This window comes from Ixodes scapularis, unplaced genomic scaffold (assembly GCF_016920785.2).
Source record: "Ixodes scapularis isolate PalLabHiFi unplaced genomic scaffold, ASM1692078v2 PGA_scaffold2__306_contigs__length_199485367, whole genome shotgun sequence".
Lineage (NCBI taxonomy): Eukaryota > Metazoa > Arthropoda > Arachnida > Ixodida > Ixodidae > Ixodes > Ixodes scapularis.
Window position 1 is genome coordinate 79,173,542 of NW_024609857.1, and position 26,028 is coordinate 79,199,569.

The 26,028-nt window shown below is 44.1% G+C and overlaps 1 pseudogene; it reads left to right on the forward strand.

Annotated features, from left to right (window-relative positions):
* Positions 1-24,369: 24,369 nt before the first annotated feature.
* On the forward strand, positions 24,370-25,325 carry LOC115331388 (annotated as a pseudogene).
* Positions 25,326-26,028: the final 703 nt, after the last annotated feature.

A 26,028-nucleotide genomic window follows, 5' to 3' on the forward strand; every position in this document is an offset into this window, starting at 1 on the left:
TCAGCGTTTTCGGGTTAAACCGAATATAACTGGTAAAAGTACCACATCTTTTTCAAAAATTAGGTTTTAACTGAATAAGGTCAGTATTTTCGAGGGCGTTTGGAGGGGTGGGTGTGGGAATGTGCTTCATTATTGACCTTATGACCACTTCCTTCCGCACTTTTTAGCCTTTCTCCGAGATCGGTTCATCTTTCAACAAAAGTTGAACAGACGCAATGGACTTCAGGACGAAATGTGGGTTTTTTACCTGATAGGGATTTGTGTGCCGAATTCTTTGTTCAAAGAAGAGAGCTTAATCGTGAACTGAACAATAAAATTAAAGTGCATCCGTAAATGCCGCACATTTTTTTAATACCCCTAGCTTCCGTCTACTAGAGGAGGGCATACATACGATTGATTTATTGTCGTTTCTTGGACTGCGCGAATTAACAACCTCTCGCAGTCGTGAAAATGGGGAAAAACGCACTGAGTACAATGCTTGTAAATGTTTAGATTTTGATATTTGCCTCTCCGACCGCAGTAGCAATAAAGCTCATGTTCGTCCTGTGTACAAATACGAGCCCACGATGATAATGATAGATCACGATAGGGCCCCGGTGCGTCTTGCAGAACAGGTCGCGTCGGCTGCCACAGACAGTAACAAACATGAAATCCAGTACCCGGTTTACTCACAATTCATTTTAAATAAACGCCTTTAAATATTGCATTTTCGTCAGTATACTGGTTTTCGTCAATAAATCGAAAAGGACTGAAAAGTTTATGAGTCTACAAATTTACTCAGCAATAAACGGAAAACTTCTGCTTGAAATAAAAACCGAAATATGTACGCCGAATTTCAAAATAATTAAAACAATTAAAGCCGAAAACGATAAAACGTAGTTCTATTGTCAATGTCCTGTTTTGACGTTGTGCTGTTTTGTCGCTGTGCTGTTTTGACGCCGTGCTGTTTTGGCACGTGCTCTTCTGTCGTTGTGCCGTTTTGACGCTGTGCTGTTTTGTCGCGTGCTATTTTGACGCGTGCTGTTTTGTCGTCGTGCTGTTTTGACGACGTGCTTTTTTGACGCGTGCTGTTTTGACCGTGCTGTTTTGTCGCGTGCTGTTTTGTCGTGTGCTGTTCTGTCATGGTGCCGTTCGCTGAAAGTAAATGACAATCAGTGATGGTACAGCAATATGATGATGATGCGGTCAGGATGACACCCCATTTCCCTTTGTTTTCTATTAAGGCAACAGTTGAACTATATTGCCCCCAAAAACAAACAGTGGAACACCTAAAACAAACTTAGTAATGCTAGCTACACCGATAAAATTGCGGCCTTTTCACGGGTCGACCAAAACGCGTGACGTACGTGCCCTGTGTACCGCCCTCTTCTTGAGCTGCTGAGTCAGAATTGAGCGCGGAAGGCTCCGTCAAATTCGCCTCGTTTTCTGACTCTCCATTTTCCCCTTCCCCGGAATCCTGCGGAAATTCATACAGGGAACCGCTTGTTTCGTGTGCTGGTTCCTTATATAGTGCCAGGCCTCGGCGGTTTCTCTCTAGCTCTGCTCCTGTTTCTGTTTGCACCATATAAGACCTTGGCCGGGAGGCTGGTCTCAAAACCGTAGCCCGGACTCGACAGTCTTTCACCCACACCTGGTCTCCAGGTAGCAACCGTGGAAGTGGCCTGGCCGCATGGCGGTGGTCGTAGTTGCGCCTTTGTTTGTCGCGGAACGCCTCATCCTTCCTTCTGAGGCTCGCAAGGCCTCTTGCGGTGCACAGCGTCAACTCTTTAGGGTGCACAGGTAGCGTAGAGCGCAGGCGTCTGCCCATGAGCAATTCCGATGGGCTTTTTCCGAGAGTGCCTGAGGTGCTTCTGTATGCCAGAAGTGCCAAGTATGGATCCGCCGATTTCTCTAGCAGCCTTTTCACTGTCTGAACTGTGCGTTCCGCTTCTCCGTTAGATTGCGGGTACCGAGGGCTCGACGTCACGTGACAGAACTGGTAGCTTTCTGAGAAAGCCTTGAACTCTGTAGATTTAAATTGACTACCATTATCAGTTACAAGAAGCTCCGGAATGCCATGGCTGGCAAAAAAACTTTTCAATTGCACAATGACAGCGGCAGACGTCGTTGACGTCAGTAGCGCGAGCTCAGGGAAAGGTGCGAAATAGTCAACCACAACGAGGTACTCTTTCCCCCTAAAATGAAAAAGGTGTGCACCTAGCTTTTGCCACGGCAGAGCGGGGATTTCTGTGGGCAGCATCGGTTCCGCTCTTTGAACACAGAGCTTTGCACATTGCAGGCAGTTGTTCACCACAGACGCCAGCTCCGAGCTGAGACCGGGCCACCAAACCGACTCGCGAGCTCTAGCGCGACATTTGACAATACCCTGATGACCTTCATTCAATGAAGCCACAACTTCCTTTCTGAGCTTTGAGGAATCACAAGGCGAGACTTATACATTAGCACGCCATCACAAATAATAAGGTTCGCTCTTTCTGACCAATATGGCCTTAACCAACTGCTCACAACCGTGAAGCGTGACCAACCATTGCGACAGTAAAGCAAAAGTTGTTGGCATGAGGTGTCCTGCTCTTGTGCCAACCTTATTTTGTCGAGGTGCGCCGACAGTTTCCATTCACTGACGCAGCCGGCTACAAAACTAGAAACGTCCTCAGATGACAGTTCCCCCAAAACAAAATCGGTTTCTTTGCGGGGCGCCCCAGAGAGGGTGTCCGGAGTAACAATCTGCTCTCCGGGTACGTAAGAGATTGAGAAAGAAAAACGCATGAGCCTTAAGCGAAATCTTTGTGCTCTCGGCGGAAGCACATCTACCGGCGATTTCCCAAGTAGCGTCACCAGAGGCTTGTTATCAGTTTTAAACTGAAAGTCAAGACCATTCAGATAACATTCCAACCGTTCCGCTGCCCACGTCAATGCCAGCGATTCTTTTTCTATTTGAGCATACCGCTGCTCGGTTTGCGTTAATGAACGAGAAAGATATACAACTGGCTGTCTTTGACCGTCTGGCTGCACCTGCGCCAATACAGTGCCGATCCCAAACGATGATGCATCGGCTGATACTACAGTGGGAAGCCTCGGATTAAATTTCGCAACACAATCGGCCAAAGAAATAACCTCCTTCAATGAATCGAAAAATTTTTGCTGACCCGCCCCAGCACCAATATTTATCCTTCAACAGCAACTCCCGCAGTGGTGCAGATATTTCAGTGAGATTCGGCACAAACCTCGCCAAGTAATTAACCATGCCCAAAAATCTACGTATGTCTGCAACTGACGAAGGGATGGCCATTTCTGTTATGGCCTGTACCTTTCTGGGGTCTGGTCTGATACCCGAGTCACCAACAACGTAGCCCAAAAACGCCACTTCGCGAACCGCAAACGAGCACTTAGCCCAGTTAAGGGTGACGCCGGCAGTGCTCAACCGTTCGAAAACGGCGCGCAATCTGTCATCATGCTCAGTCTTTTTGGCTCCAAAAATTAAAATGTCGTCCATCATGTTTGCTACTCCCGGAAGCCCGTCCAAGACTTCGCCCATTCGGTTTCGAAAATACTCTGGTGCCGAGCTGATTCCAAACGGTAATCGCCGGAAGCAATAGTGGCCATACAGGGGGATGAATGTTGTTAACGTCTGGCTTTCCCTTGCCAACTTTATCTGGCGAAACCCAGAGTTATCGTCCAGCTTCGAAAAATACGTAGCTCCCGCCAACTGGACCAAAGTATCGTCCACTGCTGGCAAGACAAAGCGTTCGCGCAGTACACTCCTATTCAACTGCGTCAGGTCTACACAGAGGCGAGGGTTTCAGTACAGGCACTATGCCTGCACACCATTCTGTTGGACCATCTACCTTCCGTATCACCCCATTGGCTTCCATCTTAGATAACTCCGTTCTAACAGCCTCCTTTAAAGGAATGGAAATGCGCCTGGGTGTGAAAATAGCGAAAGGTATCGCGTTGGCCTTCAACTGAATGGTGTACTCATAATTTGCTCATAATTTTCATCTTCGAGCACATCTACAAATTTCACCACACCGAGCGCATCTATGGTGAGAGGACCTAACAAAATTGCATGTGCCGATTCTACGACATGCAGAGACTGTCGTGTGGTTTAGCCCTTCCAAAAAATGTCAGATTCAAACCTGCCTTTCAAGCGAAGGCGCTCATTTCCTGCGCCAGTCAGCTGTGCCGACGAGGGCGTTAACTTAGGCGGTGCTCCTGGGAAGCTGGGCGGAACAACTGACACTTCTGCCCCAGAGTCTACTTTTGCGGACACCGGCACGCCGTTAATGGACCCTTGAACAAACCTAGCTTTCGAAGCGCCAACTGGTCCTACAAAATAGGTAGGTTGGTCCCATTCGAGCGAAGAAACGCCTACCTTCGACTTCTCAACCTTGTTACGGCACACCGCAGCAAAATGTCCTCTGGCGTCGCAGTGGTGGCAACGCGCATAGCGTGCCGGGCACTGAGTCCTGAGGTGGTTCGAACGTCCGCAATACGGGCAGAGCTGGTGGTGCTGCTCGGAAAGCCGCCACTGATGCTGCTGCTGAAATGAAGGCAGCCGACTGTGCATGTTGCCGGGTGCTCCAGTGCGTCCACTCCGCTGGCCCACGGCGTTGACTTCCCCCGAGGTCGCTGCATCTGAGTGAGGACGCAGCTCCTGCTGCTGGCGACGAACAGCCTCCTTGAGGCGGGCCTTGGCTAGTGCCGACTTGAGAGTGAGGCTGGCATCCATTTGGAGGGTTTCGGATAACTTTGCATCGGCTTGTCCCACGACGAACCGGTCACGGATCATACGGTCTCTGAACTGTGCGACGTCGCAGCGGTTAGCGAGCACTTGGAGGTCGGTAACAAACTGGTCGACACTCTCCCCGCTCTCTTGCTTGCGGCGATGGAAACAATCACTTTCGTAAACCACGTTCTTTGTGGCTACGAAGTGGCCGTCGAACTTCTTCCTCACTGTATCGTAACTTTGAGACTGCGTTTCCGAGAGGCCAAACGTCTGGAAGATTTTCCTTACCTGCATTCCCATGGTATACAGCAGCGTCCGTACCTGGGCTTCCACCGACCTCTCGTTGAAACCCACGGCGTAGCGGAAATTGTCGAATTCTTGAATCCACTCCGGCCATTCTGAAGTCCGGTCGAAGTTGAATTGTTTGGGCGGTGGAACTGCCAGAGGAGGGACCGCTGGAAGTACTTCCATCTTGCAAACCGAGTGCAAGACGAGGGCCGCAAAAACAACACGGGCGAGAAGCATCATCCCACTTCTGACACCATGTCGTGTGTCTCGCGGCACGATGAAGGAAGTGACAGCCAACCAAGTAGTTCCCAGCAGAACAACCCCCAGCCTTTATTCCGCGCGCGTATATATCGCCAACCGCCGTACCACTGATAAGCGGAGAGCGAGGCGAGTCACGTACGCAGGTCAGATAGTGAATGACAGTCAGTGATGGTACAGCAATTTGATGATGATGCGGTCAGGATGACACCACAAAAACCGAAGTAGTTCGAAGATTTACTTCTTTGAGGTTATTAGAAAACTTTTGAAATAAAATGTAAGCCTCCCTATATTACGGTCATCCCGCAGACTAGCAGCTGTGGCCTGCAAAAAAAAGCAACGGTAAATTCGCTGAGCATATAAAGCTGAGTATGAAAAGTACAAACTCATCTCTCTCGTTGAAAAAAAAAATGAAAGCCGTTTACAACTCCCTGTAACGCCGAATTAGAGCGCAGCTCTTGAGGAGGAGGAGGAGGGAAGGCTACTGAGTGTCACGTGTTTTCGGGAGGGGGAGGGGTCACGACCTTAAAGGAGCGGGGGTCGCGTGGCCTCGGGGGTCGTCTGACCTGGGGGAGGTGTCACGTGACCTCGGGGGGGGGGGGGGGGGTCACGTGACCTCGGAGGAGGGGGTGGTCGCGTGACCTCGGGGGGTCACGTGACCACCCTCCCCGAGGTCATAGAAGGTACCCGAGGTCCTCCTGAAGGAACCTGAGGTCCTCCCGAGGTCCTCCCGAAGGAACTCGAGGTTCTCCCGAGGTCCTCCCGAAGGAACCTGAGGTCCTCCCGAGGTCCTCCTGAAGGAACCCGAGGTCCTCCGAGGTCCTCCTAAAGAAACCCGAGGTCCTCCAAGGTCCTCCCGAAGGAACCCGAGGTCCTCCCGAAGGAACCCGAGGTCCTTCGGGAGGACTTCGGGTTCCTTCGGGAAAATGTACCCATAATGCACCGCGCGGTTACGCCGACGGCGACGGCGACGCCGACGCCGCTCCAGCCGGAAACGGGCGCCTAAGAGCTGCGCTCTAAAACACAGAACAAAAAATACTCTGGTAGGTCTTGGCATTTCCGCACTTCGTGCACAATTTGAACATGGCCAAGTCAAATGCATCCCTCAACAGTCTCTTAAAGTTTCCACGACAAATATCCATCGAGTTTGACAGTTGCGCAGAACGCCGAAGACCGGAACCTTACTCGCACGATCCTCGGATATACAAAAACCACGCGCAGCATCACAACTGTTAAGAAGTTACAGATTTAGGAGGTGGGAGTTGCCACGCCAAGGGAAGGGGGGGGGGGGGGGTTACTTCCGGGGTGCCGGTGAGTCGGGCGAGGCTCATATAACCTCTGCCCGGTCGGTATTTTATATCTGTTTCAGACCAAAATTTAAATAAAGATAAATTGATATGTGAAATAAATTAAATTTTAATTTCACAGGGTGGTGAAAACGTTTTGTTGAAATTATGGCTAGCAAAATAAAGTTTATCTTTTCATTTTTATATTAATGAGAGCCCCCACCACCGAAGCACTGCTGGCGGTAGCTGCTCTTTTCACAGCACCGCCCATGGTGGCGACGCTAATGTCAACGCCGCGAAGCTCGACTGTGACTGGGGTTGGGCAGCTATCCCAAACGGCAGGTCGGGTATTGGCCACCGGCGCGCGTGGGGTCTTCCGAGGATGTCACCTGGTGGATGTGTTCGTGGGCAGGACGCGGACGCCGCAATGGCTGTCGGCGGCACCACCACAGCGCGGTGCTTGCTACACTCCTATTGTTTGGACGTATGCCCTTGTAAACCAGTTATACTAGTTATATATAAACTCTAGATGCTGCTTCTGACGAACTGGACAGTTTGAAACGACTATGCGCATATATTTATGTATGTTACAACAGAAAGCACTCTAAACTAGGTTTTGTGGAGGGATTTCTAGGTGACTTTAACTGGACCTCAAAGTCATTGCAAATACAAAACAAATAAGAAAAAAAAAAAACATTCGTTTTGAATGCTACGTGCACTTCTTTCGTAGTCCTTAAACCCCCATCACACTGTCTAGCCGCAGTCGGGGATAACTTTTACGTTTCTCTTCGCATCGCAAATGTAGTTTCGATTTGTGAAACCCGAGACCCACGATGTTAGACGAGAGAAATCCGACGCTCAAGCGGAGTGAGACTCTTTTTCCTAATGGGGCTGCTCTTTGATCCGCCACCCGTCCTCGTTTCTATTTTGTTTTCGCTTTTTTTTTAAGGACGCATCAGTTTACGATTTTGCCCGGGCAAAGGGGCGAGTGGGCGTCCCTATTTGTTTTGCGGGACAGCGCGGAAAGAGGGGAAGAGCTCCGCTCAGTAATGCAGTTGATTACGCAGTATCCGGGGTCCCGCCATAACTCCATTAGGGAGATATCTATGACCACACTTGCGCAAAGGGGCAGGCGAGTAAATGTCCTCATGGCAACGGCGAGTTCAGAAACATGTGCGTTTTTTTTCGGTTCTGTTTGTAGTGATGGCCACGGGTATGCGAGGCGATGTTATTTCGCACTCGAGCTGGAGCTTGGGTCAGAAAGAGTGTAATGAACTTCTTTGTCTAGCTCAGAGTTTAGCGAAATGGAATTCGCGGAATGTCGCAACGGACACCCGTAAACCGGGGAAACGCAAGCTACATCGATCGCCGGGGATGTGAGTCCTGCTGCCGAGATTGTATAGAAAGTGCTGCGGAAGGTAGCGAAAGCAGCAATTCAATCCGACAAATTCAGCAGGGCTTCTTTGTTCCGGGACTATCAGAGCTTGGTTTCAAACATATATTAAATCTCAGTGCCAGCAGAGATGTGCAGCTTTTTCTTTAACATAAGCAGTTGAGTGAAACTGCCCACAATGAAGAAAATAGGTACAAATAGGAAAAAGAAACGAAAAGAGAACAGCCTCAAATGTCCCTAAGTTCTCGTGCGTTCCTCTTCTTTGTTTCCTGTCTGACTCAGATAAAGGCCACTTTAAGAAAGATCTCAAGGGGACACTTTGCAATTCTAACATAATGTTCGTCCTAAACGTAATGCTATCATGTCTGAAGTTTAATCAAATTTGTACCGAAATTGCTTATTCCATGCTTTAGATTTTTCATACGTTTCTTAACTCTTTGGTTAAAATTTCGCAAAACTACAAAGTATATATATATATATATATATATATATATATATATATATATATATATACACGGGGTGTTTCAAAAAACGCTGGCTAAATCGCTCCTGCGAAAACTACTAATCGCAACGAAAAAAGGCTTGCGGCGTTTTGGTTCTGGGCCAGGGGCCCATTTAGGAAAATTATTAAAGTTCGGGATAATTAAGTTGTTAATCATTTTTGCGTAATTAACTTTTTTTAATATTGTGCTTAAGGGCATGGTTTCAATTAGAAAATTGTTCAGCATCATCGAAAAACACTAAGTCAACAAATTGCAGAACGGTAGAAGGCACGCGGAGCATTTTACGGCTTTCTGAAAAACCGCAGCAGAGACAGTGCAACCAGCCTCTGCTGCGTCGCGCGATGACGGCGCAGCAGAGGTTGGTTGGACTATCTCTCCAACGGGAGCGGTGCCGCCGGGGCTGAGATGCGTTCTGATAGCAAAGCGAAACTTAAAAACCCGTCGATTTTATGCGGTTTTTCAGAAAGCCGTAAAGTGCTTCGCGTGCCTTCTATCGTTCTGTAATTTGTTGATTTAATGTTTTTCGATGATGCTGAGCAATTTTCTAATTTAAACCACGCACTTAAACACAATATTAAAAAAGTTAATTACACAAAAATGATTAACAACTTAATTTTTCCGAACTTTAATAACTTTCCTAAATGGGCCCCCGGCCCAGCGCCAAAACGCCACAAGCCTTTTTCTGCTGCAATGAGTAGTCTTCGCAGGAGCGATTTGGCCTGCGTTCTCTGAAACACCCTGTATATATATGTATATATATGCGTGGCAAAGACTCGTCATAGAATGATGTAAAGCATTCTTTCAGGGGTGACACGTGAAACGTTTGATAAATAAAGTCCCATGAATGGGCAGCTTCAACACAGACCTGCACTCCAAGTCGATAAATTTACTCTTTATGCCCTGTGGTTTGCCTTCATGATCACATAATCATGCATCAAAGGTAAATTGCAAAAAAAAAAACCTATGTGAGATGATCTGCAAAAAAATAAAAAAAACTCCGAAACCAAAAATCAAATAGAAAATTGGCAGCGACATTCATCCCAAAGTTATAATGCTTGCAATGCAGCATTTAGAGAGGAATTGTTTAAATTTGCATGGAAGACATTACACTGTTCTTGGAGGGACAGCAAAACACTTTGTTAACTCCTTTCCCCGCTAAACTTAGCAGCGAAAATGATGGGGCCTCGGTGATCTGAAATAAATTTCCCCATTATCATATTTGGCGTGGAAACTGAAGATGCGTATAGGTCACCTGACGTGAGAATATGTATTGATAATTTTCTTGCTAAATTTAGCGAGAGAGTGATGGTGCATAGATCACGTGAGATCATTTTCTCCACCAAACCTAGAGAAACTAAATTGGTGTAGGCGTCCCATAATATCAGTTCGCGCGCGCCAATTATCCAAATTAGGCGGGGAAGCTGAATTGGTGTCAAGATCTTGTCACGTTCGTTCACGTGATATTAATTTTCCCGCAAAACTTAGCGAGGAAACTGAATTCGTATTAATGTCACGGGACGTAAGGTTTTTCAATAATTAGAAAATGGAGATTAAGCTGTTATACTGATTGCGTTACGTTCAAGTTTCCCGCTACATTTAGCGGAAAATTCACGGGCGAATGGAGGGACGCACAAAACTTTGGTACTCGGCTAAAAAGGGGGGGGGGGGATTTTGTGCCTTAACAATATACATCACTGGCGCTGCGAAAATAATTAGTTAAGCTATTGAAAACAGATGTTACCAAAGCGCTCTTGAGTTGATGCTCATGAAGCATACCCAGATATATGTCATCAACCATTCAAGGTTGTTGACACCACTTAGTAAGTTGTTGCAGTTTTGAAGATCCCAAAAAACAATTAACCACCAAAAAAGCTCTCGCATTTTAGATTTAACCGTTATATATAGTGAACAAACATACTTACGAATATCTATGGACTTTACAGGCCCCCACGCAAGAGTATTTACGAACTGTAGCGTTAAAAAAATCTAATTGGTACTTATTTACACACTTTTCCGGTAAATCTCTATGTAATAAAACCGACTGCCTGAAACGGCAATTCATATACTCTAACGACTTTTTGAACGAGTTGGCAGCTGAAAACATTAGTTAATTTCCAGGCAGACTTTAACCACACAGTCAGGAAGAGGGTCCTGCAATTTGCCCAAGTAACTTCGGTCACATTTACGTTGAAGTTGTAGGAGCACTGCACTACCTATTCTGGCGTCGTCACTCGCTTACAATATTTATGCCTCTTCAACAATGCCTGTAAACATCGGTACCGAATTACTCAGAGATGTAATAGTTGCCGAGGATTAATGCAACCTAAATTTAAGTAGCCGATGCTTGTGAGCAGCCTTCACATTCGGGACATCAGGAAACAATGAAAGGAGGCGGAAAGGGGTGAACAATAGGATAAGTATCTAGGTGTTAAATTTTCTCATAATTTGTCATGGAGCGCACACATCAACTTCGTCACAACAAGGCCAACCGCATGCTAGACTTTTTGAAAAGTAATTTCAGGGACTATTCCCAAACTGCGAAAGCAACTCTTTTTAAGACTAACGTTAGGCCGATACTGGAGTACGCCAGTGTCCTCTACAGAGCAGGGCTGCGAGATTTGTCACAAGAAACTACAATTACAGAGAAAGTGCTACCGCTGTTAAAAGGCAATTAGAGTGGGAGCCGCTTTCCTCCAGAAGAAGACGTCTTCGCTTGAAGTTTCTTCACGCAATTTACCATGATCAAACCGGGATTAATAAAGCAAAGTTTATTCAACCCCCCAACTTGGTATCTAGGAGATTAGATCACTCGGAAAAAATGAGGGAATGGACAGCCCGAACCAACGTTCTGAAATATTAATTTTTTCCCAACACTATTAAAGAGTGAAACGCCCTGCCAGATGACACCGTTTCTATCTTGTCGAACTCACTTTTTTTTGGCAGACTGTCACGTGACAGCTGGCAGACTAACATGACTAGGAAAATGTTTTGATCCTCACGATGCGAATTTCGAGTGATACTGTAGTATGATTAGTTGTTCCTACTTCGATTACTTTATTATTCTTTGAACGAAGTTGATAAAACTACATCTGTGTGTGTGTGTGTGTGTGTGTGTGTGTGTGTGTGTGTGTGTGTGTGTGTGTGTGTGTGTTTTATTGCTGTGTCATGCGGCAAGTGAGAGTTATTTAATTTTTCTGTTAGCGCATATTTTCCTCAGCTGATGGTTTTATCTGGCACGTACCTGGAATGCGAGTAACCGATGTTTCTTTTATCATATTCTGGGCTTGTTTTTAATTGAGTGCGTTTTTCTGTGGGCTTGCGTTTTTTCTCGTCTTTTTTGGTTCATATGCACGTGTGTATTTCTACCCTCACAACTATGTACCCCCCCCCCCCCCCCCCCGCCCTGCAATAATTCCTTCGGGCGCTGCGGGGTAACCTGAAATAAATAAATAAATAAATAAACAAATTTGAGCGAAGTTGCTAAATATTTGAAAGAAAGATGACTAAAACGGTGCCCTAATGACGGTATATAATAGCCCTCTTGGATTCTCTGACATCTATGCAATAAGCGCGCTCTATTTTCAGTCTGATCTATAATATTTTTCGGCCGAAACACTTGGTTTCGAATGCTCGCCTAATCAGACGAGCAGAAATTGAAGTGCCAGGTTTACCGCTAATTTGTATGCCTGAAATATGAAAAAAATGTGTTTTACAACTTACGTGACTGATTCACGCGTTGAACGTAGATATAGTGTCGAAGAATTTATTTAAAACAACCATGCGTCTGAATGGGCGAACATACCTTACTATTTTATATAGAACATTTTTAGAGATATAGGTAGACAGCACTTGTAGGCTACCACATTATAGCTCCTATTTTTTAGGGTGTTTTGTGGGTATTGATTTTGACTCCGGGTAACTGTGTTACTGCATTTGTCCCTTTTTCGCAACAAAGTCCGCAGAAGCTATATATCGGGATGGTTATATGCAGTTCGATTCACGCGCCGCATCTTTCCGCAACTCAGCTTTTATGTAAGTTTTTCTTTTCTTAGAAGATTTTGTGGCTTAAATAATGTCTGATCTGCAGAAGTTTTAAAATAAAGTAAGTAAGTTAAGTTGCTGATTGGTAGCGTCAAAAAGTAATTCGAGCAGAGAAGAAATTGCACGTGTCCAAGTATAATTGCATAAAATAAACTTCCGAAAAAGGGAACCAGTTGCGTATGAAGTTTATTTATGCCTTTTTATAGTAACAAGAAAGGAAAACGTGTTGTTAGCTGTTAACGATATTCCTTGAACCTAGTTTACAAAAAAAAAAAAAGAACTTTCTGGGCTGTGTTTTTACTAAATTCGTTAGTACATCGTGGAAGAAGTTGGTTTCATGAGTTCTTATCTAACATGTTTGCTCCTGCGTGCCTTTTTCTTTTGTCATGTGGCCGCTTTTAAATATGACGCGCGATAAGATTTGTATGTTTTAACGTACATTGCGGAGGTACATCTGCTTTTATATCATTTTTTTCTCTCTGGGAATTTGTTTGCATTTACTTTGTTTGCTTGTTTATTGTTTTTTTATCGAAATCTTTGTGAGATTTAAAGGTTTTTTTTGGACGTTTTTGAGTACTTGAATACTTGCTATATCCGGAGATCTGCTAGGAATGTGCAACGCAGATCCTTCGTGGGCATATAGGTAAGGAGCTTCTAGAGGTGACATGACGTTAATAGAAGTGAAGCCAGAAATATGGTGAAGCATGCTCCCAACGATAACCAAAACAGCTGTGGTTTTGGTCATTATTCGAGGCGCGTCCCTCCATCTCTATCTCAACGTGGCTATAGGCATTTTTGCTCCGGTTTCCGTCCTTGTCTCTCACCATCCGCCAAAATCTTCGCGAAAACTACTTTCCTAAATGAATGTCCCAATATGTGCCTTATCGCCAAAAAACCCAAACTCAACCATAAAAAAAAAAAGATAGCACACAATTATTTATGTACAGCACAAGAGAGAGCAAATAACTTTTATTGTATAGCTTGAAATCGGAGATTATCACGCGAACTTCAAAGCAGAAGCCGCTTTTTGTTGCGGCCTTTGGTTGAGGATGTACCTGCGTTATGGACAAGAGTTCCAAGGGCACGGGGGGGGGGGGGGGGGGGGGCGTAAGCCTTAACACAACGACAAGGCCTCTGGGGCCTGGGTCCCACATGAAAGTGTATGTGTATCGAGTCCGACTCTAGATATTTTGTACATGTCATGGTTTCTAAATTATAAACTTTGAAAACTGTACGTACCCTCTAGAATGAAAAACATACAAGTATTTTGCTGGTTTGTTCAAGTGAGCGCTGTTTAATTACGTGCACTAACCGGAGATATTTCTAGCGACGTTTTTAGCGAATACACGCCGCTATTTAAATTGGTGGTGAAACAAAAATATAAATAAAAAATGCATTACAAAATAGTTTAAAAGAGCCTGGCAGAATTAGGAAACATGCATTTCTCGGAGGCCTGTAAATAAATAAACATTAGGGGTGTGATGATTACAGCAAGTCTTTCATCCGCTAGCTTCGTATATCTCAGGTATGTTTACTACCCTCTTGCAGGATCCGCTCTTCTTTACTTATTATTTTCTAAACCTGACTGGAACACATCACTGGTAGTAGTAACAATGTACGTTAAAAAAAAAGAAAAGCAAAATAAGAACATTTATTTCGCTTCCTGAGCGAAGAGTCCTCCCTGAGGCGTCGCCTTCCAAGGTTTCTTTTCGATTAATTAAATTGCTCACGGCCGTCAGTCAGGACTGATGGAGCGTTTCCTGCGCTGGATCCTTTCCTCAAATAAAAAAAGCGAGAAGGCAATTTAGAACGAAAAAGAGAACTAAGTGGAGTTAACCGGTAATTGCTGACAGCGTGCTCCTGCCCCGCTGCAGCTGAGCTCCCGCTCTCGGAATTCGGCTGAGTGCCTCGGGCATTCTTTGTTCACAGCTTGACCCGGATTATTCTCTTTTAGTATGCATTTCTCTAATTCATTTTATTACAATGATCAACCCTTTTGCTGCCAACACAAATGTTAGTTTTAACGTATTGCTATAATTTACATTTTGATCTAATAAGGTTCGATGCACGTTTAACTGCTAGCTACTTCGTACCAAAATTAGGCTTTCACTTCTTCAGTCACAGGTAAATATTCACAAACTTACCAGCCCTTAAAATTCCCACAACACACCGATAGGGAAGGGAAAAGCACAATGCGAAGCAAGATATATTCTCCCGCATTGCTACGTCTATATAGCATCCTAAGCAGCTGACGTGTCTTAACTGCCCATCTAGGGCAGTTATGGCGTAAAAAGCGCCTAAAAGGCGTAACAGAGGCGCAAAACGAGCTTTAATATGGAATGTGCATGTGAGTTATATGGCGGTATGAACATAATATAGGAGTATAACTTTTTCACTATAAATTATTGATAAACTGTAATTATTACTTAACGTTTCAATTTTGTGTTATCTGGGTCATGATCCAATGGCAGTATTGATGACAGTTATAATTAGAGGCTAATCCACCTTAAACAATTTTCAGATTGCGAACGTGCTTCGAGATATCCATCGACCAGTTTTTTGCGTTTGTGTAAAAATATATAAACATTTGAGAATCATTATGAAGGTTTTGCTGCAGCGTATTTTCGGTGTTAAGATGTATGAAATGGTTATAACTTAAGTGGAGAAATTATGTGACGCGGCATTTGGCTCAAATATTTTTTTTATACATACTGCCAGCCGTGGCAGATATCAAAGAGGGAAGTAATTTATATGCACTGATTATTTACCCTATCTTTTTTGAACGAATTCACATGGGTACAGTTGACCACACATCAAGGGAGTTTGGTCAAAACATCTATACATCTCACGAAAAAGAAAAGTGTTTGAAGTGATCTTTTGTGTACCAAAATGGCTTGACATGGTGATTGTGTTGTGCTTTCCCGGGTATAGCTCCAGATATAGAAATATATTGAGAGCAATCTATCCAGTGGTGCCAATAGATTATTTTAAAGAAGAGTTTCATTCTACTCATTTCCATTTTGAATTTTATGCTGGTTAAATTGGCTCGGGCCTTGAGTTCGGAGACAGAATATGTTGATCTATGACTATCATAAATAAATCGAACGAGTTTGTTTTGAATTCTCTCAGGATTGTGGATGTTTTGATTTAGCTGTTTTGATAAACAGTTAAATAAACCTCTAAACCTGCATGTTCCAACTTTCTTCGAATTATCCACAGTTTCAGAAACGCTTTCTTAGATACCCGCTGAACATGGAAGTTCCAGCTTAAGCCTGATGTGAGGCGGACTACGAAGTACTTATACTCGGTTACTTTATTAGGTGGAACACTTTCAATACTATTTTTATATTGAAATATATCTGCCACCAATCAAGCCACGCCGCTATTTTACGCAAATGTCTTTACAGTCATTGCTGGTCATCTAGTGAAGACATAGTACAATAAATTTCTGTGTCATCCGCGAAGTGTTTCAACGTTATCGCAGAATCGAAGCCGTCACCAATGTCGCTGATTTACAAAATGAAAAGGGGCCCAAGCACTGAGCCCTGCGGAACAGCATATGTTAGTGGCAATGGACCAGCTCTTACTTCCTTTAAAGAAACAAACTATTCTCGCTCTGATAAATCTGCTTCTAACCAATTTATAATCTCATTGTTCTTCAAAATATGACTTGGCTTGTATAATAATTTCAGATGTTAAACTCGATCGAAAGCCCTTGTGAAATCTCATAACACGACATCCGTCTGCCCTCCCTTATCTGTGTTAATGCTAAGGTCATGGAAGACTTCTATAAGCTGAGCCTCGTTTCCGCAGGTCGCCTTCTGATGACCCAATTTATTTTAATGAAGATGACGCGTGTTGAACCTTTGCTGAACGGCTGGGAGCTGTGGACTTCTTTATCAAGAATCGGTGTGAACTGGTTCGCGCATGGTGGAACCGGTAACCAAACCGTTATTTCAAAAGCCCCACTGAACCAGAACTGAACCGGAACAAAATGAAAGCAACCCGAACCCGAACCGAACCGGAGTAATGACCGTTTCGAACGCTGCTTTTAACCCAGCCGACCTTCTAGTCCCTGAGTGGAACACGAATAAAAAATTGGATTGCGTATGTAAAGAAATCTCAAGAATCGTAGAGTGGGCACGGAAGCAGCCTAAGAATACCTTCGTCTAGCCATGCTGCGTGCATCTTTGTGCGGATTGCGGCATGGTCCGCTCGTCTTGCCTGATCAACTATTGTCACCAGTCATCGCCACGCGTGCACCGATCGTCAGGCAGTTGTACGTCATTCCGGAAGAAATCGGTGGGCGTTTCGGCGGTCCCGCCGATTGGACGCAGGGGATCTTCACCACACCGTTCGAGAAGGCAACAGGATCAACATCGCCATCGTCATCCGTCTGTGGCCTGGCTTTAAAACCAGGGAGTGACTGCCTTTTCTTCAGTGGGCACGGAAGTAGCCTAAAAATGCCTTCGTCTAACCATGCTGCGAGCATCTTTGTGCAGGTTGGTGATGGTTCATCCTTATACGCAAAAAGATGTAACAATATTTTTCTTTCGACGCTTCCGTGCCCAACCGTTATTTCGGATTTACTTGTTGAGTGTGTTGATGTTTTGGGGCACTGCTGTTACTGTCAGGGGACATAAAGACCGACCCTGGCCCCATCTCTGATGCCCAGTCCAAACAGTCTGCGGAGATGTTTCAGCTTTTCAAAGTCTCAATACGCGATCTCTGAAATCTGAGGAAGGGGAAAACGACCTAATCAAAACAGTGAACGAAACAAAACAAACTCAGCAAAATATTGAAACGAACATTAACACAATGGGCAATCGACTTGCACTAGTTGAAACCAAGGTTTCCATGCTTGAGGTGGCTAACCACGAGCAGCAAGTGTCTCGCGACCTTACTGATGCTTTGCGGAACGACAACGCACATTTACATAGTCGGCTGAATGAGTTAGAAGATCGTTCACGGAGAGATATTTTAATTATCTACGGTATTCCTGATGTCTCTTCTGAAACGTGGGAGGAAAGCGAAAAGAAAGTGCTCGAACTGGTCTCTAATTCTCTGCAGCTTCAAGCACCCCGGAGTGCATTGAACGCGCACATCGCATCGGCTCTTTTAGTGCTACCAAATGTCAGCCCGTCCTGATAAAACTTTCGTCATCAAAAGTCAAAGATTAGAGATATACTATTCACGGCTGAAGTTAAAAGGGAGCCAAACGTACATCAGCGAAGGTTTCCCACCGGCAACGCGCCTCGCAAGAAGGAAACTGGCCGATTTCGGAAAAACTACAAATAGCATTTATCAATTACGGTACAACAAACTGTACGTCATTAAAAGGTGATATATGTACAACGCAACAACTGATACTGTATTTGAGCTTAGTAGCGGCTCCGATGTGCGCGTGGCTGAGGGCAATGTTGAATCTCTTTCTAATCAACAGCAAACACCATTATCATTCTATTAAGTCGTGAGGGGTGAGGGTTGTTATGATAATGGACGACACGTGTCCCTACTTTTTACTAATATTAGAAGTGTTTTACGTCACAAGGATGACTTCAGTTTTTTAATTGATTCTTCTGTTACTGATATTGTTGTCTTAACAGAAACGTGGTTACCTTCGAGCGTTAGAAATTCTGAAATTTTTTGTTGTGAAAAGCGGCTTAATTTTAATCGTTGCGATAGGGGCGAAGATCAAGTGGTGGTGAAATGATAGCTGTAGCAAATCATATAGAATCATTTTGTGTGCGTTTGAGTAGTGACTTAAAAATAGTTTGGGTTGCTTTGCATTTGAACCACCATAATATTGTTCTGGGCGTATGTTATCGTGCACCGTCTTGTAACTCTTCTTTCGTTGCGAATCTTCATGACGCCATCAACTCCTTGCTAGTGCGGTTTCCATCTTCTCCAATTATCCTTCTTGGCGATTTTAACTATCCTAATATAGTATGGACAGACATTAATACCCACAGTCAACCATTCTCGTCAGACGCGCTTGAGTTTATAGACTTGTGCAGCGACTTCAGTTTCACTCAGTTGGTCGCAGTTCCCACGAGAGTCACTACAACCTCCGCTAACATTAGATTTAATCCTCGCAACGTCACCTGCTTTAACCTCTTCAATCAGCTACATGCAGGGTCTCAGTGACCATTCCTTAATACATTTCTTTAACGATGTGCCTATTAGAAACTCACCAAAGTATACTAAAAAAATACGTGATTATGCTAAAGGTAATTTTGAGGCAATAAACAGTGAACTTTGCATTTTTCTTGACGACATTTTACAACAGTTTGCAGGTCGCTTTATCCATGAAAAGTTGGACTTATTTAAAAACCAGGTGTCATATCTCACAAATGTATATACACCATTACGTAACACTCGGTGTTCCCCGACTCTCCCTGGTATAACGCCACAGTAAAAAGGCTTTCCAACAAAAAGAAGCGTAAATTTCGAGTAGCGAAATCTACAAACCTTCCTGAAAAATGGGATGATTACCATATTACTTACCAAATTTACGCAACTGCTATTCAAGATGCCAAAGCTACTTTTTTTTCCGTAACTCTACCATCACTTCTAACAAACAACCCGAAACAGTTTTGGAAAGTAGTTACTAATGAAGAAAAGGCCCATTTAGCCTTGTTTACTCCTTCTGGTGACCCTGTTCTTGTTAGTGAAAGTGCATTTATTTTGAATTCCACATTTGTCGCGTCATTTTCAGACGTTTTATCAACAACTTTACTTTCATTACTACAATATGACTATTTACTAATGAACCCTATTTTTATTGATGTTAGTGGCATTGTTTCTGCGATTGATAACCTAAAAGTATCTTGCTCATCTCAGGTAGACGCTATTAATTCTAAATTTCTGAAATATACTAAGGAATATTCTTCAATAATACTGGCTAAAATATTTCAGCAAATTGTTGAACAAGGATGTTTACCCGACGACTGGAAGGTGGGGAAAATAGTACCGACACATAAAGCTGACGATAAACACTGTCCTCTTAACTATGGTCCCATATCCTTAACAAGTATCTCATGCAAAATTCTCGAGCATATAATTTATTCACAACTTGTAAAATTTCTGGAATCAAATAGCTTTTTTTCAGCCGCACAACACGGTTTCCGTAAATTTCTTTCGTGTGAAACGCAGTTACTAACGTTCAGTCATGACCTTCACCTTATTCTTGATCGTAGTTCACGTGCTGATTGTATATTTTTGAACTTCGCCAAAGCATTCGATGAAGTATCGCATAAACTACTACTTCATAAGTTAAGTACCTTTAACATTGATCCTTCATTACTTTCATGGATTCGCGTTTTCTTAAATAATCGCTCCCAATTTGTATTTGTAAACGACTGTTCCTCCCATTTAGTACCTGTAACATCCGGAGTCCCGCAAGGATCTATAGAGGCCGTCTTCTTTTTCTGATATTTATCAACGACTTACCCTCCTGTGTCAGATCTTCAATTAGTTTGTTCGCCGATGACTGTGTTTTATATCGTAAAGTCACTAATGACCGTGATGTTTCTTGTCTTCAATCTGATCTTAACCGTATATCTGAATGGTGTAACCAGGGGAATATGAAGCTTAACACTAACAACTGTAAAGTAATGAGGGTCTCCCGAATGACTGCTAATGTCTCATGCCTTTATCATACTTCTCTACAACAAGTGTCATCTTACAAATATTTGGGCGTTAATATTTCATCTAACTTATCTTGGAAACTCATATTCAGTAAATAAGGAATAATGCTAATCGTTCGTTAGGATTCATTAAACGAAACTTATCATCAGTTCTCTTATCTCTCAAGCTGCTTCTTTACAAAACGCTCGTGCGCTCTAAGCTGGAATATGCCTCTTCAATTTGGGAACCTTGTCACTAACGTATTGATATCGGCTCTTGAAGCAATTCAGAGCAGATCTGTTCGTTTCATCCTTACTAATTATTACCGCACTGCCAGTGTAACATGAATGAAACTAAGCTTGAACCTACCTAACCTTGCATTATGAAGAAATCTTAACAGTTTGTCTGGTCCACAAAATTTATTACCATAATTCTCTGCTACGTGACAAGTTACTAATACCCCCCTTTTACATCTCGTTACGTCTCAATCATCCATAGAAGATGGGCATTCCTCAATGTAACACTACAACTTTTTATATTTCATTTATACCTCAGACCACGGTCTTATGGAACCACCTTCCAGCGTCTGTGGCATCCATATCCGTTTCATCGCTTTTAAACAATGCCTTAACAGTGTTAACTCTTGGCATCTCATTATTACGTTTTTTTTTCCTTCTTACGATTGTTGCTTGTTTGCTTTTGACATCTCCTTGTAACCCACTCCCCTCTGCAATGCCCTCGGGCCCTGAGGGTATTTGAAATTAATAAATAAATAAATAAATAAATAAATATGTGAACAGTCCCTTTTGTTTGCGCCGTATACCGATCGCGCTTTTTCAGCAGTTTTCTGTTCTTGCCGCAGTGCGTTGAGATTTGGGGCAGGCATATCCGGCGTCGCTTCTATCAACGGGTTAGCGGTGCTCTTGGGCACGTATTCGAAGCAGAGAGCAAGGGAGGTTCCTCTTGTGCCACGCCAAAACTTGACATTTTTAAGGCGTTATCAGGCATAAAACAGCGTAAACAAGTATATGTGGAGAGTATACGGTTCGTTTGCGAAGAATATGGGTGGTTTTAAGTTTTGGCGCCTGTTATTTTGAACTATTAAGCATTATACGCTTGATCACCCGATTGATGCCTGCAGTGACACCAAGTGCCACAAAGCGCTTAGTGCAACCACCGTTTTGCTTAGTAGAATGAGCGCTTTGAAAAATCATCTGCATACTTTTGCAGACGTCTCCACGTTTGATAACGCCTCAGCTTTATGCGGTTTTTTGTGTTTTTTTTCAGTAACACAATGTGAGTGTCAATGAAAATTATTTTACGTTTCGGAATTAGGGAAATGTAATGGTGGAGTTCAGTCATTCCAGGAGTGGGAATAGGCCCATTGTCTTCATTGCGAGGTGTTGAATTGGAATAAAATGGGGGTGCCGATTCCGCAACACTGCACTGCACTAGGGAGTTTTCGAATACTGTACGCAATAGTAGCGCCGAGAAAGGTTCGCGCGTCGCAATCAAGTTGCCGCTGATCGTTGCCCACCTTACTGGGTTTTCCGAACCGAGTGCAATGCCGTCCCGTATAGAAGATCGCAGTCGCCGTCGCCTCACGACGCCGCCAAAGCGGCAGCAGCCTCGATACTGGTTGCCGCCATGTTTTAACTGTGCTCGTCTTGGCTTTAGCCAACTTCTCATCACAAATTCTCCTTGAAGAAGCGCAGACTCTTTGCGTACGCACGCTATTTCCGTGAAATATCCTACGCTAAAATAGCGCACCCAAAGCGATAAACAGGGTTAGCGTTCGGTGCATGCGCAGTGGGGACGACACTATTATTGGCGCATACAAAGCTTTAGCGTCCGCTATTCTAAAACTCCCTAGTAAGTAAAGCACCATCGTACGTGCTTTGCTTCGTGTAATTACAAGTGAGCATTTTGTTCCCGACGCTTTGGTGTATTCTGTTTTTGTTCTGGAAGGCATAAAAGAGCACCTCCCTCCCCTGTACGAGCTCTTGACATTGACGTCATTTTGCTTACGGCGATTTCTTTGTATTTTTACGGTGAGCGCGTGCTCTAGGCATCTTGTTCTACTAAGAATTGCATCACCCTCAACAAAAAGACGTCGAGACACCCTGTCGTGCATATGCTGGTGGTGGAAGCGAGTCTTTATTTACGAAGTGACTTCTATGTATACTCTCCCAATCTTGATACCAGCAATTCGTGCTGGTGGACGCGTGCGCACTGCCAGAAGTGCCAGGATTGAATTCCAGGCACGGGCCGGCGGAGTCTCAATCTCTCATTTTAATTTTTTGGAAAACCTGCACATGAGGCCTAGGCAGGGCACTTAGTGCGACATTCGGGAATTCTGTCTTGAGAACGTGCACCATATCTGATGCACACTACACAACTACTGTGAGAGGCCCTCGGAGATTAAAAAGAGTTGCATGGTATTTGACGAGGCCTCCAATCCCATTCCAGGCGTTGTTGCCACGCCCAGTAGCGAAAAATAGCCATTGAACCGACAGGTACTTGATTTTCGTGAGCTCATAAAGTTGATCCTGGTCCTTAAAATGACTTGACGCAACGTCACTGACGTAGATCAAATGCACGTACAGCGGGGCAACGTCCTCGAGCCAAAGACGACAAGCGAAATAAGACACTTAAGACAAAGGGACGACGGATGCTTGGAGGGAACGAGGATTTTGGGACGGCACAGTAACAGGTTTTGCAGAAAACTTATAGAATTATTCGGCAAGAATTCAGTTAATAATAATATTTCGGCGCCTTCAATAATTTAAACTAAGCATGAGATACAATTCCTTCTTCCGGAATCGGTATAATTGAATTTCATCTTCTATCCGGCAATGTAATTTTTAGGTCACTCTTATTTGATCCCCGTTTATTCTGCGTTTTATGTATCGCGTTTTTCTTCTTTTTCTTCCTTCTGGGAAGGAGTTGGTCCAAAAATACTCCGCTAGGAGATTCAATGTATGTGTGTTGTTCCGAGTTGAAATAAGAAGTGTCCGTCGCCCTTTGTCTAAAATGCTTTATTCTTTCTGTCGTCTTTGTCCAAAAACAAATACGCTCCTAAGTTTATACTTTTTTCTAAGGCCACTCGTGAATTTTCGCAACGATGTAGCAGGCATGGACGGAATCATGGTTGGTTTTACCGCTGATTAGAGCGCAGCTACGTGTTCCTTTTCTGGTTGTCACCACACATGTGCACACATGTGAAGGTCAAAACATGCGTCTTCTGTAGTGATGTGACTGACTTCTTCAGACAGTTGAACTGTCCGGTTTCCTGCGAAATCAAAATGAAGCCCGACATCACTTTTTTCTAAATATTGTTTTGCTTCACTTATTCGCTTTGCCCTGCTCGCGTCGAATATATTCATGATGCATCCATTTTCTGAGGCACTCTCCAAGGTATTTCACAAACTTAACAGGATTCACTTATTTTCTTATCAGCTCTCCTTTCTCCCAGGCTGCGTACGACGATTCATTATCATCTGGGACACCTAGACCAGGCGCAGTAAGAGTTTCAGCCGTTGGGCATGAGCTGCACTGGCCTAGGAAACACTTCGTAGATGAAGGGTGGCATATAGTCAGTTCGCGACGGTCTCCAGCACTTCTTTTTTTTTTACAGCGGCTCTGTCTAAGGCACAAACACTATGCATTATGTTAGCGCTGTACGTGCACACTCATACTTCGTGCAATAGTGTGTACTCCATCCACTTTCGCCTCAATAAGTAGAACTTGGTGAGCAGTATCAGACGTATCATGATGTTTTTGAAATTACATTATTGTTCTCATGTATTACCTTCCCTCCAATATTAATTTTGCAAACGCCTTGCTTTGTTCTATGCGTCACCATGCTTAACTGTACCTTATCATGCAAAGACGTAACTAATAAAATACGATAGTTACTATAGCTTCCTAATGTTCATTAGAATGTAAATTTATATCGCTGTCCATACATCCCGATCACGTATGCCAGCTGGACAGCGAAACGGCGGGACCAACTTAGCGTAATCGAAGCATCTATGCAATTTCACGCTCCAAAGATGCGCCAAACCTCAAGCAGACGACGATAGATGCCATTGGCGCCTAAAGGCCCCTCACTCAAAGGCATTACGAGGAACTAATCGCGAATTTCGTAATTAATTTAGTGCGATCGTTGTCAGTGGTTGAAGAGATGACTTCTTTGAAATGGTCAAATGCTTAGCACCAAGCTGAACGCCTGTCACCAGAATAATGCTCGTAACGCGACTGGATGCTAGGTACACCAAAACAAAGGAGAAGCTGCTAAAGAGTTCAGCAAAGCAAAGTTCGTTGCAGCGACCGCAGATTGCTGAAAGACTTTCAACCGGTAAAAGTTATACTGCTGCCTTAGTAGCATCAATGCTTTTATGACAAACATGTAGCTCCCCAATACCTTCCTGGGAGTAACCGCGCTGTGGTTGGACGCCGAAACGCGGGAGCGAAAGGTTGCAGCTTTGTGCTGTCGCCGCGTGAGTGGCAGTATAACGTACAGTACGATTGCTGAGGAGCCTGAGAACGTCTTTGTGGAGTTCAGAATCCAGCACAAGGATACCAGAGTCGCGACAGATAACGGCTCAAACTTCGTAAAGGCCTTCCGGTTAGTGTCCTCAACGACGTTGGCCACTTTTTAAATGCATTCTAAAATGTTATGAGCGACGCTCCTAACTTGGGGCATGATACGCTGCGCTTAGAATCTTTGGCGAGAAAGACAACGATTGCGAGGAAACGCAGCCGGTTGATTTATCCTCTGTGCTCGAAGATGAAGAGCCGTTCCGTCTTCCTTCTCAATAAAGATGCGCAGCTCACACTTTATATCTGCTAGCCACCGCTGACGCGAAAAGGGCTGAGAACGACGCAACGTACTCGCAACGTTCGGCATGTGCCAGGCTCTGTGGGCACGACAGAATCAGTCAACTCTCGCAGCGGACGAGATTCACTCCCTGTGTGGAAGGTACTTTTTAACAAAAAATATATTGCTCTGCCGATTCATCACGGCGCTTAGTTCAGGAATTGTTTTCTATTTACTGGTGAACATAATTATACACGAATTTTGGCCGTTTAGGTACCTGGTTGTCGCAAACGCCACACGGTGGAATTTACACTTTAACGCCATGCAGTGCATTAAAGGTCTGCTAGAAGACAAATTTGACAGCCGGGAAGAATATTGACAGAGACAAAAACCTCCAGTCAAGCGGCGCATCAGGGATGTGCAGTTCGTCAAGGAATGCTGCGAGGTGGGAGGCTCTGTGCATTTGGTTCTGTTGGCAGCACCAATAGTTTATATTTTTTTATATTCTGGTTTACACATCACTCTCTCTTTTTCGGTGATTAAACCCCTCCCAAAGGCCCTGGATATCATCAAGGCTGACAAGAATATGTTGCTCAGATACTCGCTCCCCACCATCACAGCGCTGAAGCACAAGCTCGCGTCCTTATCTGCAATTCATATCTGTGAGCCGCTTAGACTTGCTGCGATCGCTGGCCTTGAGAAAAGCTAAAGTTGCGTTTTATTATCCGTAAATTTTTGCTTTAACACATTATAGTGGCCAGAAAACGATAATTCCTATTTTGAAATACTTCGTTTTCTGCAGGTTTGGCAACGTGATGAAAGAAAAGACCGTGCTTGTCAGCGCTGTTCTCGTGCCTCGGTTCAAGCTGCGTGTGCCGGACGGTCAACGGGATGCAGTGGTCCAGCTAATGAAGGACAAAATCGCTAGATTGCCGCAGTCGTCTACCCTTACAATAAAAAAAAACAAAAAAAACGTGATCTTCCGCGGAGCATGATAATTTTTTTTTAGGGTCGGTGGCTACGGGCTCTCAAAGTGAGGATGGACAGGAGTTGTCATGATAACTGCAGTCTAACGACAGAAA